This window comes from Macaca fascicularis, chromosome 3 (genome assembly GCF_037993035.2).
Source record: "Macaca fascicularis isolate 582-1 chromosome 3, T2T-MFA8v1.1".
NCBI classification, from domain to species: Eukaryota; Metazoa; Chordata; class Mammalia; order Primates; family Cercopithecidae; genus Macaca; species Macaca fascicularis.
Genome location: NC_088377.1, coordinates 74,521,907 through 74,539,223, shown reverse-complemented (window position 1 = coordinate 74,539,223; position 17,317 = coordinate 74,521,907). Strand labels below are relative to the sequence as shown.

General features: G+C 44.9%; 1 pseudogene; it reads right to left on the bottom strand.

Annotated features, from left to right (window-relative positions):
• Nucleotides 1–12,966: 12,966 nt before the first annotated feature.
• LOC135970136 (mesoderm-specific transcript homolog protein pseudogene) lies at nt 12,967–15,363 on the bottom strand (annotated as a pseudogene).
• Between the last annotated feature and the right edge of the window lie 1,954 nt (nt 15,364–17,317).

Sequence of the window (17,317 nt, the reverse complement as noted above, 5' to 3'; positions counted from 1 at the left end):
AGAATCCATGGGTGGGAAGAGGAATCCACCCATTTCACAGACTTTACTTAAGCCCCCTTCACTTAAAGCTACTTTAAAGTCTATGGATTGTTCAGGTGTGGTGGCTCACACCTGTAATCCCAGCACTTTGGGAGACCGAGGTGGGCGGATCACCTGGGGCAGGAGAATCACTTGAACCTGGGAGGCGGAGGTTGCAGTGAGCCTAGATCATGCCACTGCACTCCAGCCTGGGCAACAGAGCAAGACTCCGTCTCAAAAATAAGAAGTAGTCAATGGATTGGAGCTGTTAATCACATCCACAAGACACCTTCACAGAAACACCTAGATTAGTGTTTGATTCCATAAGTGGGTACCACAGCCTAACCAGGTTGACACATAAAACTCACCACCCTACCCTGTTGCCAGGTTCCCTAAATTGGCATCCCAATTCTAGTCTCCCCTGTTCTGAGCGCCTTCCATGCCACTTCCAGGCTAAGCTTACTAAAGGAAATCTCTGGCCAGGTCTCTGCTTAACTTCCACCACCCCGAGATGTTTAGACTGACATCTGCTGCTCTTTATAGACTGTGGTCCAAGCTCCCCCTATCCCTCTCCCCTGGCTTTCTGTCAACATGAACGTCTCATTCATGCTCACTCTTCCTCCCTGCGGCTCTCCACCCTATCACAGCCCCACACCTGGGCTTTTCTGTAACTGTGCCCTGTGTTAGGCCATTCTCGCTTTGCTATAAAGAAATACCTGAGACTGGGTAATTTATAAAGAGGAGCTCCTGGTTCTGCAGGAGGTATAGGAAGCATGGAGGAATCTGCTTTTGGGAAGGTTTGAGGGAGCTTTCAATAATGGCGGGAAGCAAAGGGGGACGCAGGCACTTCACATGGCTGGAGAAGGAGCAAGAGCAGGGGAGGAGGGTGGGGGCGGTGCTACACACTTTTAAACCACCAGATCTCAAAATAACTCATGATCATGAGAACAGCACCAAGTTTAGTGTTAAACCATTCATGAGAAATCCACCCCCATGACTCAATCACCTCCTACCATGCCCCACATCCAACACGGGGAATTACAACTGAACATGAGATTTGGGTGGGAACACACATCCAAACCACATTACAGCCTGTAAAAACATGCCATTCCCATCAGTTGGTACATATTTGGCTTTGCCTGTCAAATTCCTACACTCTTCAATCAATATGTCTACTCTCCAACCTTACCTTACTCTGAAATGTGCTTCTTCCACTGTATTTCTGGGGCTCAGTTAATGCATTACTTCCCCTGGCATAAGCTAGAAACTGCAAATACAAATTAAATAGACCTCAGAGTGTGGGAAGAAATTCCCAGTGCCTAAAACAGTCAAGGGAATAATTTCTAGAGTACACAAAGAAATCCTCCAATGACAAAAAGGACAAAAAAAAAAAAAAGAAAAATAGGCCAAAGATATTTCAAGGCAATTCGCGGAAGAAGGAGCTCTGGTAGGCAAAAAAGAATATAGATAAATACCTAAATGAAAAGTAGAACAGCATTGAGGTGCTGTCTTATAATGGCCCAGTTGGCAAAAATTAGATAATACCAAATATTGTACAGCAGGTGACTGACTTCATGTCTTTCTCTGTCTTTATCACTCTATTGATTTTTGGAGTCATCGAATTCCTTAGCTCAACTTTGTTTCTGAACCTTATACATGCAAATCCAACCCATTTTAGACATCTCTGCTTCAAAGATCCATTGGTTTGTTAAATACAACATGTCCCAAACTGAACCTATGCTATGCTTCTCTAAATGTGTTTCTCCTCCTCTGTGCCCTGTCCCAAAGAGCCACCCATCATTCTCTACCTAAGTCATTCAAATCCCTGACTCCTCCTCCTTCACCCCCACCATCTGTGACAAAGTCCTGTATATCTTCCAGCTAAAGCATAGCAGACATCTGATGCCCACATTCCATTCTTTTTTTTGAGACAGAGTCTTGTTCTGTCGCCAGGCTGGAGTGCTGTGGCATGATCTCAGCTCACTGCAACTTTTGACTCCCTGGTTCAAGCAATTCTCCTGCCTCAGCCTCCCAAGTAGCTGGGATTACAGGCACGTGCCACCATGCCCAGCTAATTTTTGTAGTTTTAGTGGAGGCAAGGATGTTGGCCAGGATGGTCTCGATCTCCTGACCTTGTGAGCCTCCCACCATGGCCTCCCAAAGTGCCGGGATTACAGGCGTGAGCCACTGTGCCTGCCCTCCATGTTTCACAAATGTTAGCTTAGTTCAGGCTAGCCGCATTTATTGCCAGAATTACTGAAATTGTTTGTCATTTGTTTTCCCTCCTGACAATTTGCTAGGTAATACAATACTGAGAGATTGCTAAGAATAAGGCCCCACTCCATGACCTCAAAAACTTGCCCTTCTCTCTGGTGGGAGAAAGGACACATGAGCCAATAATTACAATCCTATTCCATAAGAGGCTTGAAATGAGAGAGGGGAGAAGTGTAGTTACCGGCCGGGCGCGGTGGCTCAAGCCTGTAATCCCAGCACTTTGGGAGGCCGAGACGGGCGGATCACGAGGTCAGGAGATCGAGACCATCCTGGCGAACACGGTGAAACCCCGTCTCTACTAAAAAAATACAAAAAACTAGCCAAGCGAGGTGGTGGGCGCCTGTAGTCCCAGCTACACAGGAGGCTGAGGCAGGAGAATGGCGGGAACCCGGGAGGCGGAGCTTGCAGTGAGCTGAGATTGGGCCACTGAGCTCCAGCCCTGGCGACAGAGCGAGACTCCGTCTCAAAAAAAAAAAAAAAAAAAAAAAGAGGTGTAGTTACTATTGCAGCAGCGAGGAAGACTAGCCATTCCTACCACCAACCCATCCCTCAAAAACCTTGCAAGTGAGGCCGGGCATGGTGGCTCATGCTTCTGATCCCAGCACTTTGGGAGGCTGAGGCGGGTGGATCACGAGGTCACACGTTTAGGACCAGCCTGGCCAATATGGTGAAACACTGTCTCTACTAAAAATACAAAAAATTAGCCAGGCATGTTGGCGCACACCTATAATCCCAGCTACTCAGGAGGCTGAGGCAGAAGAAACGCTTGAACTTGGGAGGTGGAGGTTGCAGTGAGCCAAGATTGTGCCACTGTACTCCAGTCTGGGTGACAGAGTGAGACTCCATCTCAAAAACAAAACAAAGAAAACCATACAGGTGATCTTCCTAAAACGCAGGTTCTGACCAAATGCCCCAGTTTTAAAACTGTCCAAAGGCTGCTTTTAGGATGAAGCCCTTGACACAATGTGAGCCATACATGGGCCGTCTTTGCCTACTTGCATAACTCTTACAAATTCTCAGGCAATGATAAACGTCTCAATACTCCACACACACACAAATCATCCTTTCTATTCCCCTTTGATGGATGAACCTTTAGGACCTGTTTTAAATTGAATGTTAATTTGGTTGGTGAAAAAAAACAAGTTCCAGTTTGGATAAAGTTGCATTTAAAATATTCGCAGTTGCCTTCTGTCACGTCCTTGATCAAGGAAGTAAGTAATAATGCAACAGACATTACTGTCATTAAATGCCAGCAGTGTGCAATGCAGTATGCTAAACATTGTGGGGGAGGCAAAGAGGATGTAGCCAAACTCAACCACCTGCTCTCTCCCGGTCTCTCTCCCGGTCTCCAGAGCTCCACATCAACAAGCTGTCTCTAGACAGACTTGAAGCTCTTTGTCCTTCCATCTCTCCACACTGAACTCCTACCTCTCCCATGCGGCAGGCATCCTTCCTGTTCTGTGTTATTGCTGCTCATGTACACAGCCAATCCCTGCCCACATTCAGAGTCTGGTCTCCTTTAATGGAGGGGTGCTCTCTGATTAAACTTTGTATGGTGTCTGGCACAGTCTACTACTGAATAAATTCACTGAATTAATGATTATTGGGAAATCTTGGTTTGTTTGTTTGTTTGAGACATTGTCATACTCTGTTACCCAGGCTAGAGTGCAGTGGCACAACCCCAGCTCACTGCAACCTCTCCCTCTTGGGTTCAAGCGATTCTGCTGCCTCAGCCTACCGAATAGCTGGGATTCCAGGCGCCCACCACCATTCCTGGCTAATTTTTGTATTTTTCAGTAGAGACAAGGTTTCACCCTGTTGGACAGGCTGGTCTTGAACTCCTGACCTCGAGTGATCCACCTGCCTCAGCCTCCCAAAGTGCTGGGATTATAGGCATGAGCCACTATGCCCGGCCAATAATTTTTGTTTTCCAGGAGCTCACAATTGTCTACTGACTATGGTATTAAGAGCAGATTTTCCAGCAAAGATGTCAGAGCCTTCTGGAACTAGGCACTGCCTTACCTGGTCAGCTGGCCTGACTCATTCATTCATTTAAACAGTGTCCATTGAGATGAACATTAAAAACATATATTGAGAACCTACCCCATACTAGATCCAGTTCTAAGATGCTCAGGATAAAATAATTAAAAAAAAAAAGGTTGGATGTGGCCCTTGCCCAACTAGCATGTATAGGAGAAGGATGAAACCAACCCTAAATAAATGAACAATAATTACAAATTGTGAAAAGTGCTATGAGATAAACAAATGGTGTTTTATGAGAGCACTTAGTGGGGGGTGCTCAGCTATTCCCTTGGCTGAAATATTCATTGAACGCTGTCTGCCAATCTGAACCCCAGATCTCTTTAAACCCATGGCTCACTTCTGGGAAGCCTTCCCTGATGACTGCAAGCCCTGCCTGACTCCTAAAACATTTAGTATGTGTTCACCAAATCTGTAGAACTCTTCCAGCCAGGAAAGCTGCATGGAGCCTGTGACACATTGTTATCTGGTACGTGAGCCACATAGGTGACGTCATTGTGGCCACCACGCCTCCTTCAGTTATCCATCATGCAGGCCCTTCCATGTGTATAGAACCAGGCTCATGGGCAAAATGGTGCAATTTCTGGGATCTTTATGCATACTCATTTAGCAATGGAGAGAAAACTCACATACAACGCAGCCACCCCAAGGGCACAATCACAGTAAGTTGATTGCAAAGTTCTATATCCATCCCTCTAACTTATCCTTTCTTGACCCTGGCTTGATTCATCCTCTCTAGGAGCTAGCCATAAATCTTTCTTCCCTTTCCTGCCATCTCTACCTCATGCTGAAGAGTTTACTCATGGTTCACTCATTTGTAATAGTTCAGTCATTTTTGTTGATGTTTGCGATAGATCGCTCAGTTCCCAAAGCCTAGCAGACTCTCCACCTGGAATTATACCTCTTGGGTGGGTCTCTTTGGCAAAGCAATGGGCAGTTTTATATGCAGACCATTACACTAGGCAATCATGAATAAACAGTTGAGAGGTGAGGGTGGAGGGATCTGGAGGACACTAGTGTTTGAGATATATTATAGATCACAGTTTATATTTATTAATGCTAATTTGAAGCATTCTTGTAAGGTAAAATGATCATTCCTACTTTTAAAAGATGAGGAAAATTAGGACACAAGAAGGTAAAAGAAGTTGGCTAAAAGCTAACTCTTGTAGGACAGAGTCATATGTTTAAGCACGTGATTTTGAAAGTGCAGGAGGTATGGTAAAGTGGAAGTTTGCATCGAGCTATGGTTCTCTAATGTGAGTGTGCATCAGAATCATGGGAAAGGCTCCTTAAAGCGCAGGTTGCTGAGTCCCAGCCGCAGTTTCTGATTCAGTGGGTCCACGATGGAGCCAAGTAATTTGCATTTCTAACACATGTTAAGGTACAAAAAGCTCACTATAATAATAACAACAACAAGTGGTATTTCTCCAGCCTCTATTACAGTGATACTGGCCTAATATGTGCCCAGATGATGCTGCTGCTTCTGGTCCAGGGACCACAATTTGAGAAGCACTGGCATCAAATATGGTGTGAACCCAGAGGAGGGCGCCAAGGGATGGCTTCACAGGGAAAGGGGCATCTGGATTGGGCATTGAAGATCACATAGGAATTCTCCGACCCACTCCCATCTGCCATTTGTTGGTCATAGAGGAAAGGACTGAGCACATGCTATGTTCGGACCCACAGGCACAAGTCAAGTTCAAATGCGGTGAATGTTCAGTGAGTGTATGTAATTTCAGGTGGCTCAGCAGAGCTTGTACTGACAGGGAAGAGGCCAGTGGGTGAGCGTGGCGCCAGATGGAAAGCCACGCGACAGAGTTCAAATTTCATCCTTTGGGTATCAGGCTTTTAATCAGAAAAGTAATGCAATTCTCTTTGCTTAATTGGGTTCTAATTGTTCATTCATTAAAAATAAGATGATATTAATCACTCACTACACCAAGGAATGCTAAGGTATAAAAAGCTCACTATACAAATAATAACAACAAGAAGTGGTATTTCTCCAGCTCTTACCACAGTGATACTAGCCTTGCGTGTATGATATGATTTGCTCCCTACAGCAATCCTTTGCAGCTGATGTTACTGTTATCCCATTTTAGAGATGAGGAAACCGAGGTTTAAGGAGGCAAGGGCACAGTGCTTCAAAGTAGCTGAATAGCAGTCGGGCACGGTGGCTCACGCCTGTAATCCCAGCACTTCAAGAGGCCGAGAAGAGAGGATCACTTGAGGCCAGGAGTTCCAGACCAGCCTGGGAAACATCTCTACAAAAAATAAATATTTACAAAATTAGCTGGGCCTGGTGGCACACGCCTACGTACCAGCTGCTCAGAGGCTGAGGCAGGAGGATCACTTGAGCCCAGGAGTTTGAGGCTTCAGTGAGCTATGATCACGCCATTGCACACACTTCAGCCTGGGCAACACAGGGAGACCCTGTCTCCAAAAATAAAGAAAGTAGCTTATAGCAATTTGGGGTTAAGTGTAAAGGGTTATTTTTGCATCTTAAACTTTGCTTTCCATTATGACATCCTTGAGTTCAAGGACTGTATCTCTACCTTCCCTCTCACCCAAATGTTGCCTTTAACATGAAGCTTCCCCTACTGTGTTTCGTAAAAGTAGCCCAGGCTCTCCCAGCAATGCCCTTTCCCTTGCAGGTATTGTGACCTCTACACAAAGACATGAGGCAACCAGGAGCTACTGTTTGTTACTGGAGGATCTGTGGTCTTCAAAGTGGGAATGTCATCCCGAGGGGACAGTAGGATCTATTGCTGTCATACCTGAGGCCCTATTTTTTTTTTTTTTAATTCTTGCAAACTCAGGACTTTTCAGATATTTAGGGCTGATTAGAGATAGAGCACTACAATAGACAGCTTAAATTGCAGCAAGTGGGGAGAAGAGACAAAGAGAGGTACCACGCATAAAATAAAGTACATTGTCTTTTTTTGGGAAGAAAACACATACTTCTTGGTAAGCACAGCACAATAAAAGTTCTTGGACAACAGAGAAGATCTTTGTCGGAAATTGTGTCTCATTTAGCAACATTGTTTCACTGTGTTCCTTTCAGAATGAAATTGATTCATGTTGCTTTTGTTTCAGGTTGCTTTTATTTTTTCCCTTCCTGGGAAATTTCTCTTCCATTAGGAGGCAAGCACTTTTTCCTTTCACCTGTCATCACAAACCAGGACTTTTCTTCTGCAACGTGTTTATGCTCAGCTCTCACAGTCCAATTTAATGATATATATATATATTCATTTTGCCAAGTAGTGATTCAGTTAACATGGACAATATTGATGTGAAAGGGGTTAAAAATATTTTAATGATTCCCTTCATTGGAAGTGGTGTGTGTCTGTGTGTGCATTGCATACAAAAAACATAGTCATTTACTCACTCAGGAAGTATTTTTGCATTTTTTTCTAACTTCATTGTGCTGCTGAGGACATGAAGTATTTGCTAGGAGGCAGTCATTGCACTGGGCGTAGCTCTAAAATGAAAAGCAACACAAAAAGTAGTTAATTACGGTGGGAATGTTGAAGAGCAAAACGGTATGATAAGAGATACCCCAAGGGCAACTTTAGAGGCTCTGTTCACTGCACCGGGAGAAAGGAGGAGAGGATTCATGATGAAAATTCATAATTCATTTAGACTTTTATCAGAAAGCTTTTTGACAAAAGAGACTGAAGTAACACGAATATCTTCTCGGACGCACTGTGTCTGCCAGGTAATAACCACTTTATTTCATTGTCTCTGTTCCGCTTCAAGCAGCCTTAGTAGCAAGGTGCAGTGGCTCATACCAGTAGTCCCAGCACTTTGGGAGGCCAAGTTGGGAGGATCACTTGAGGCCAGCAGTTTGAGACCAGCCTGGGCCGCATACCAAAACCCCATCTCTACAAAAGATTTAAAAAAAAAAAATAGCCAGGTGTGGTGGTGCACACCTGTAGCCACAGCTACTCAGGAGGCTAAGGCAGGAGAATCCTTGGAGCCCCGAAGTTTCAGGCTGTGGTAAGCCATGATCGCACCATTATACTTCAGCCTGTGTGACAGAGTAAAACCCTGTCTCAAAAAAAAAAAAAAAGCAGACTGATTAAGGGACCTAAGTTTATAGCAATTGAGCACCTAAATTTACAATTGAGCAGCCTTCAGAAAGCTGTATAGCTCAAGGACTGGTACAGTGGCTCAGGCATGTAATCCCAGTACTTTAGGAGGCCAAGCCAGGCAGGTCACCTGAGGTCAGGAGCTCAAGACCAGCGGCCAACATTGTGAAACCCCGTCTCTACCAAAAATACAAAAAATAGCCGGGCATTGTGGTGAGCACATGTAACCCTAGCTACTTGGGAGGTGGAGGCAGGAGAAACACTTGAACTCAGGAGGCGGAGGTTGCAGTGAGTCCAGATCGTGCCATTGTACTTCAGCCGAGCTGACAGAGTGAGACTCCATCTCAAAAAAGTAAAAAAAAAAAAAAAAAAAAAAAAAAAAAGAGTCCTTTCAGCACTGAATGCTTTTGGTTCTAAGTCATTTGACTACATATACAAGGGTTTATTTCTGGACTTGATTCTATTCCACTGGTCTGTGTGTCTGTCTTCATGCCCTATCGGTTGATTTACAGCACTAGAAGGTTAGTTCCATGAGGGCAGGTGGCTTGCCTGGCTTTCCACAGCCCCACCTCTGGCACAGAGGGGCTCACTGAATTTCCAGTAGCTGACCAGCTGTGACAGTTTCTAGCTTTCCCTTGCACAGCCCAGATGGACTTCCCCGTCTGTCTCCAGCTTGTCCTGTGTTGGGCATACCACCTGTCCTGGGCAGTCTGTCATGCTCTTTTTCCTTAGACTTCAGAGGGGTCCTGCCTTCCCTCCAAACTCATCTCAGTGTCTGCTGGATTATTTGACCCAGCTCCTTCCTCCTTCTGTTCATAAGTGGTGCTTGTGCATCCAGCATTTGCCATTTGCTCACCCTTCTTCCAGGCATCCTCCCTGCACCTATGTTCCTGTCCTCCTCAGACCTGTGTCCACCAGACTCTCATGGACCCCCACCTGCTTTCTGGGATTTTCCTGCTTCACTTGAGTCCTGGCATCTCAGGGGCATGTGGAAAGCTAAGCCTCAGGCTCTGTTCCAGCCTTGTTTAAGTCACATCAAAAGGCGATCCTGTTTTTTTTGTTTTTGATTTTGTTTCCATTCTCATAAATAAGGCCTCCGTAATGGCAGGAGGAAATCCAGAGGGCAGGAACACAGCATTACATCATCACATTACCTACAGGGATGCATTTTCAAGGCCAGCAAACTCAATTAGCTTGTTGGTAATAGCGGATCCAGCACCAGGACGCGTACAGCAGAGTTCATCATGCTGAAGGACACAAACGACAGGTGAGAGTGTGGTCCACCATGCAGATCTGCCAGCAAACTAGCCCAGAGAGACAGCTCCAAATGTGATTTCCTTTCAATAATCTTGGGCTGTTATAATCTTGAGAAATTGAATGCTATTTGTTAGCTTCATCTTCGTTATTTGTTTCATCACCCATCCTTGAGCAACTTTTCTTTTCTCCTGCAAATTTCCAGCTATTGCGCCGGACCCTTGTTGACTCCAGTAGAGATGGCACCATGTCCCAGAAGCCAAAGAGGAGACCCAGAGCCAGTGAAGGTGACAGGAGGAAGTGGCAGGAGGAAGACAAATTCCTAGGCAGCCAGAGGCAGGTCCCTGGTGAAGTCCGACCTTCAAGCCAAAGACAGCTCAAAGCCTGAAAACCTAGTTATTACAGCCCAGGACTGGAGTGAGAACTTCCTCTATGCCTTTTTAGACAATCAAATGATGCTTTTTCCAGGCCCACCCATGGATCAATCAGCACGCACTCCCCCATTCTGAGCCCATAAAACCCCAGACTCAGCCACACACTGGGACTACCTGCCTTGGGGAAGGGGCTACACTTCGGGTTCCCCCTCATGTTGAGAGCTGTTATGTTGCTCAATAAAACTCTTCTCCACCTTGCTCTCTCCGGTTGTCCACATAACCTTATTCTTGGTCATGGGACAAGAACCCAGAGCTTGCTAAATGGCAGGAGCGAAAAGGGCTGTAACAAGTTCCTGGCTGGCCAGCCAAGAAGTGGGTGGTGACACACTCATTTGCTGGACTACAAGGGAAGAGCGGTAAACCTTCTGGGGTCCCAGGTCTTGGGACTCCCTAATCCACAGCTGTGACACGGTGTAACATGCACTTAGGCCTCTGTGGTTGCTGGTGTCTGAATTTTCAGGAACCATCATGTTCCCCTTATCCAGATGCCAGCACCCAAGGCGGAAGCCACTTGAGGCACATCTGGTCCAGCCACAGCCTTGTACAGAGCTTGTGCCTGTGCTGGTGCCTGGAGCTGCCCACCCCACCTTAGCAGGTGGTGCACTTGGCTGTGCCATGGCTGTGCCCCATGCTTGCTCGCTCACACAGCCCTCGCCACTCTGCACCTGGCTCACTCACAGCGAGTGTGGGATCTGGGCCGGTATTGAGAGCTGAGCACAGCCTGCTGGGCTGAGTGGGCAGAGCCAACCCAGCGGTCATAAGCAAAGCTCAGACAGAGGTGCTGCCAGCCACAGAGGTTTCCAGCTGGCGAAGCGGCACCCAAAGAGTCCTGTGACAAAAGGGTTTATTGAGGACTTACAAATGGTGCAGTCCAGGAGTGGCAGGCTGGACAAGAGACTCCCTACCTTTTACAAAAATGTATGCAGGTTATAACGTTTTTTCACTTAGCAACCCCCACCTAGCAACCTGTATGTAACCCAAAACAAAGGGCCTCGAGCCCCTGTAGAGCCTGCATTTCAAGGGGATGGGCCAGGGCTTCTGATGTCCTTCACAGATAAGGAGTGAATCTTCAGGTTGGCCACTTCTGGATTCCTTAGCTTGGAACTTTGAACACACATTTCCTTAGACCATAGTGTTATTTTCAGGCTTAAGTTATTGCTATCAAGTATGTCTTCCATACACCAGCATTGAGACCTAGAGAGGTTAGAACACTTACCTACATACATTTAGCAAGTGGCCTTTTCTCAGTCACCGTTTAGTCATTGTTCAGCGTGTCAGATCATCAGCTGCGCTAATGTTTTGGGTAAGTTAGAGCAGGCAGAAAATCTCTGTTGAGAATCAATGGGGAAGAAGGACAGTCAGGGTTACGAAGAAGTCAAAATAACTTACTATTTTAACCACAGTGTCCTGAAAGCAGGGAATGTTTTAGTTCAACAGTTCTTAGTTTTTATTTATTTATCTATTTATTTTTTGAGACAGCGTCTAGCTCTGTCACACAGGCTGGAGGGCAATGGTGCAATCTCGGCTCACTGCGACCTCTGTCTCCCGAGTTCAAGTGATTCTCCTGCCTCAGCCTCCCGAGTAGCTGGGATTGCAGGCACATGCCACCACGCCCGGCTAATTTTTGTATTTTTAATAGACACGGGGTTTCACCATGTTAGTCAGGTTGGTCTCAAACTCCTGACCTCGTGATCTGCAGCCTCCCGAAGTGCTGACATTTCAGGCATGAGCCACCATGCCCGGTCAGTTCAACAGTTCTTAGAATTAAACTTGTCCGACCTTGTAATTTTACAGATGAGAAAACCAAGAATCATAGAAAGTTAAATCATGTCTGCCGGGCGGCCATGGCTCATTAGCACACGTGCAGAGTGACTATAAATAACCCACAGTCCACTTACGGAAAGCTGGTCTTGCAGAGTCTCTTCAGAGCGTGCTTTATCACCCAGAGATGAGGTGGATTTCAAAGCAGCACACAGTGGGCCTTCAGGTGCTGTCAATCTTGTGTTGATGGGGTATTTGCTTTTGTCTGTAAACTAAACAAGCCCTTCAGAATCTCAGTCAGCTTTCTATTTTCAATAAGGAGTTCCTTGTTCATAGTGCTAAGAGAAGTGTTAGTTATGCTGCTAAACATGAAAACTGTCAGAGGCATTCAAATTCTTTTGCAGGAAGGTTATGTGAACCTGAAAATGTGAGACAGGTCTCAGTTAATTGAGAAAGTTGATTTTGCCAGGGTTGAGGGTGCACACCTGTGACCCAGCCTCAGGCGGTCCCGACGACATGTGCCCAAGGTGGTCAGGGTACAGCTTGATTTCACACATTTTAGGGAGACATGAGACATCAATCAATATGTGTAAAATGTACATTAATTCAGTCCAGAAAGGTGGGACGGCTGGAGGCAAAGGCCAGGCGACTCGAAGTGGGGAGAGGCTTTCGGGTCATAGGTACGTAAGAGACAAGTGGTTGGATCATTCCTGATGAGCCTTTGTTTCAAATGAGGCAATCAGATATGCTTCTATCCCAGTGAGCAGAGGACTGACTTTGGATAGAATGGGAGGCAGGTTTGCCCTAAGCAGTTTCCAGCTTGACTTTTCCCTTTAGCTTAGTGATTTGGGGCCCCCAGATTTATTTTCCTTTCACAGTTACGTCATACTTCTCTCAAAGGAACCTCTGTTTTCCAGGCCTCTTTAGCCGTAGATGCATTTTTCATCTCCCCCCTTTTCTGGAACAAGAAGAGGAATCCTGTGTACAGAGGCCCTTATATCTTGGATACCAACAATCCCTGCTTCTATGCAGAACGCACTTAGAAAGCATGTGGATTCTGGCATGTGTTCTACATGGCTCATTAATCATGCATTTCCTTTTTTTTTTTTTTTTGTCAAAATTCATCTTTATTAATAGAAAATAAACACTTATTCCAGTTTCAAAGTTGTTATACTTGAAGTCGCTAATTTTAAAAAATGAATTTTAAATAATCACTTAATCCTGCTTTGACTAAGACAATGAAATATGGCTTAAAAAAAATGTGTTCACCACCATTTGCTCATAGGTCTTTCAGAGTTTGTTCTTAAAGTTTCTGGAACTTTCCTGTCTGTAAAGTATAGGAATTACTGAGCTCCATTGGAAAGCTTCTCTGGGACAGGCAATGGGGGTTAAGCAGTCATCATAAAGGAATCAGTGTACATTCAGCATGGTGACTTGGACTACACAACAATCCCTTCCCCTCTATAGTAGCTCAAGAGAAACATGCTTCTAAGCTCTGAGGTATGAGAAGTCTCAGACTGTTATTTGCTGTTAGAATTGGTCTTCCCAGCTAATAACAGTGAATATCTGGCACAGATGCTAGTGGTCCTTAAAGTCCTGTGATTTTAGGAAGTAGTTTGGATTTAGTTCAATTTATTCAGAAATCAAACATGTTTAATTAGCTTCACTACTTTGGCAGAGTAAGGATATGCTGGTTTAGTGTCTTTATAAAATATACATAATGTATAGGTAAATCATAGTCTTAAATCAAATACCTAGAATACTATATTATTTAAACCAATATCTATTTTAACAAAATGTTTATAACTAAAAGCAGCAGATGAAACTAAATCCAAAGGTATGACAAAGAGGACTCAGCTCTGTGTTGCTTAGAGAACTTTTAAAAGGCATGTGCCCATAAAGTCATTCAAGGAGAGGGAAGGAGGCCCCCTTCGCCTCCTCCTTACTATAGAATTCCTGTTGGGGCTGGGCCAGAAATGAGCACTTCTAAATATTTCAGAGAAATCCAAAGTGTTAAAAAGTATTTTATGCAAAAGAACGTCTTTCTTCATCAGTGAATAGTAATGCTCATCAGAATTTCCTAATAACACAAAAACAAAGCCAAGATACATTTGATCAGATGTCAAAGTAATGGGAGGTGGACTATTATGTCAACCTTAGTCAGAGCTCCTGCTGGCTTCTTCCTATACACTGTTCACCAATTTGAGTAGTGGACTTTGTGAGAGAATAATGTTTGATGGCCAGGACCTCTCTTGGGCATTTCTTCCTAAGTGGAATACACAACAGATAAGGGAGTAGGGGAGGTAATACAGGGAAGCTACTCTTTCCAGCTCAGAAGGAGTTGATGAAGCCCATATATGCATTCAAGAAGCCCATGGGATCCTCTAGCTGTGGATAGTGGCTAATGCGGTCATTCAGAATCGACACTGTGGACCGCGGCAGCATTTTCCTGTACAGCTCCAAAAACTCTGGATAGGGATTTACAGGATCCAATAGCCCATAGATAAAATGAATGGGGATAGTTATAGAGGCAAGAGCTCCCACCCAGCGCCTTCTGAACTTCTTCCGCTGATTGATGTACTGTAAGAGACTGTCAATGACTAAGTTCCCATCATTGTTGCGGATCCCTGCCCACATGTCCCACAGCTCACTCTCAGAGGGCCGAGTATAGGGCCCAAAGACTGGGGTGAGACCTCGAGAGAACACGAAGAAGTTCATCAGTCGTGTGAGGATGGGTGACAGCACACCTCCGTCTTTGAGTAGCTTTTGGAGAAGGAGTGGACGGTGAGTCTCAGGAAAGATACCTCCATTTGACAGACAGAGACTCTTTATGGTAAGCCCACCAGATCGATTCTGCTTGTACCTGTAGAGAAGCTCCTGAGCAACCGTATGTCCATAGTCATGAGAAAGAAGGTTGATCCTGCGGTTCTGGAGCCCCAGATGCCGCAAAAGTGCTTCCACGATGCTGGCCTGCTCAAACATGGAATAGTGATGTGGTCTCAGTTTGTCACTGAAGCCAAAGCCTAAGAAATCAAGGGCAATCACCCGATGAAACCTCAAGGTCAGACCTTCCCAAATCTTGTACCAATCGTAGCTGGATATTGGAAAACCGTGTAAAAGCACAACTATCTCTGGACTTCCAACCACACCCACAGAGTCTTGGTAGAAGATACACAGTCCCTTGTAAGTGAAAAACTTGCCTGAAGGCTTCCATGAGTGAAGGGCAGGGGAAAGCTGAGGGGGTGGGATGTGCAGGTACACAGCAAGCAGGGGCACGGCCAACAGCCCCACCTGGACCCACCACTCCCTCATCCTCCCCCCCAGGACTGCTGTGGCCCACGCACACGAGCCACACCCACCAAGGAGCGCTAGTTCCAGTCCTGAAGCGGGCTGCGAGGGTGCACGGGGAGATCACTCCTTCCTCCCCGCCTCTTACCTGATTCAGGTAAGACCTGGGCTACAGGACTCCATGTTTGGGAGAACTAGTTGCCTGCATTTTCTCAAGAAGGATTCTAAAGAGCTTCAATTTGCTGGGAAGCTTTCTCCTCAGGTGGACTAGCAAGTGCAGAGTCTTGCAGTTCTTTCATCTATTTATAGCTCAGAGAAGCCACCCGGGTGCGGATGTGTGATTCCAAAGCAGAAATCACTCAAATTCATGAAGATTCTCCCTCTGCCCTTATAATGGAGGCACATCGTTAAAAGGACTTTGTTGAAGCTATGCTAAAGTGTTGGACATTTCAGTGGATAAACAAAACAATATAAACAGTCAAGATGGTTTTCTAGTTACGGGACTCGGAATACTCTACTTGAATTTAGCAGGGTTTAGGTATATGTGGATGTTGTGACTTCCTTCCTCCTCCCTCACTTCCTTCCTCATTTTCTCTGTCTGTATCTCTGTAATGAGGCCATGCATGTTACTGGGAAATATAGTAGATTTGGAGACAGGTGTGGGTTCCCATCCAAGGTCCAACACTCAGAATTGAGTGATCCCATACACATTATGTGAGTGTTCTAGCTCTTAGTAATTGAAGGATAACAACAAAGTAGAGAAAAATTGTATAAGATTATATATAAATGGATTAAATTTTATATAAATTGTGTAAGATTATATATAAATGGATAGATGGATGGCTAGATCGATGGATAAATGGATGGATAAATGGATGGATGGATAAATGGAGGGATGGATGGATGGATAGATGGATGAATGAATAGATGGATGAATGAATAGGTAGCTAGATGGATAGTTGGATGGATTAATGGATAAATGGATGGATGAATGGATAGATGATATACAGATATGTAGATGGATAAATGGATGGATGGATAAATGGATAAATGGATGGATGGATAGATGGATGAATGAATAAATGGATGAATGAATAGGTAGCTAGATGGATAGTTGGAAGGATGAATGGATAAATGGATGGATGAATGGATAGATAATATACAGATATATAAATGGATAAATGGATGGATGGATGGATGGATGGATGGATAGATAGATGATACATAGATGAATAGAGTCTGCAAGACAATGCATAATAGGTCAAAGACTTTTTTCATTCTTTTTTTGTTTTTTCTTTTTTAGTGATGAAGTCTCACTCTGTCACCCAAGCTGGAGTGCACTGGTGTGATCATAGCTCATTGCAGCCTGGAACTCTTGGGCTCAAGCAGGTATTTGTCATCATGCTTAGATTTTTTTAAAAAAATTTTTGTAGAGATAGGGTCTTGCCGTGCTGCCCAGGCTGGTCTCAAACTTCTGGCCTCCAGTGATCCTCACGCTTTGGTCTCTCAAAGTGCTAGGATTACAGACATGAGCCACTATTCTTTATTCAGTAAAAGTCTGTTTCACTGAGCACATTCTTTGGCCATCCCACTTGTAAATGCTAAGGATATAACACTGAATAAAACCGACAAACCCCTGCAGTTGTAGAACTGATATTCTAGTGAAGGAGCCAAACATGAATCATAGTATATAGAAGGCAACACCCACCATAGAAGGAAGTAAGGCAGGGAAGTAGGGCAAGAAATGTGACTGGGGTAGAGGTGTTTCAGATTTTAAATGGGTCATCAGGGAAGAACCTATGCAGAGGATGGCATTTGAATAGAGACCTTGAGTGGTGCTGGAGGCTGCAGCAGAGGTCCAGGGAAGAAGTATCACTATTGAAGTAGGCCCTGCCAGAGGCCTACTGCAATACACTGCAATAATTTCCATGTAAAGAGAAGCTGTTCTGCCTTCTTGTGAATGGGATGAAGTTACAAAGCAGTTGCAGTTCTTTATACCAATCTTTTTCCCACTTATCTTCCTCAGATGTTGGAGCACAGGGGATGAGTTGACCAGTTACCCAGCTGCTGTGCTCAGAAATCTACCAATCACCATGGTTCCATGGAGGCCAAGCTTTCCCGACTGCTCCCAGGCAGTGATTGAGCATGGCAGGATTCTCA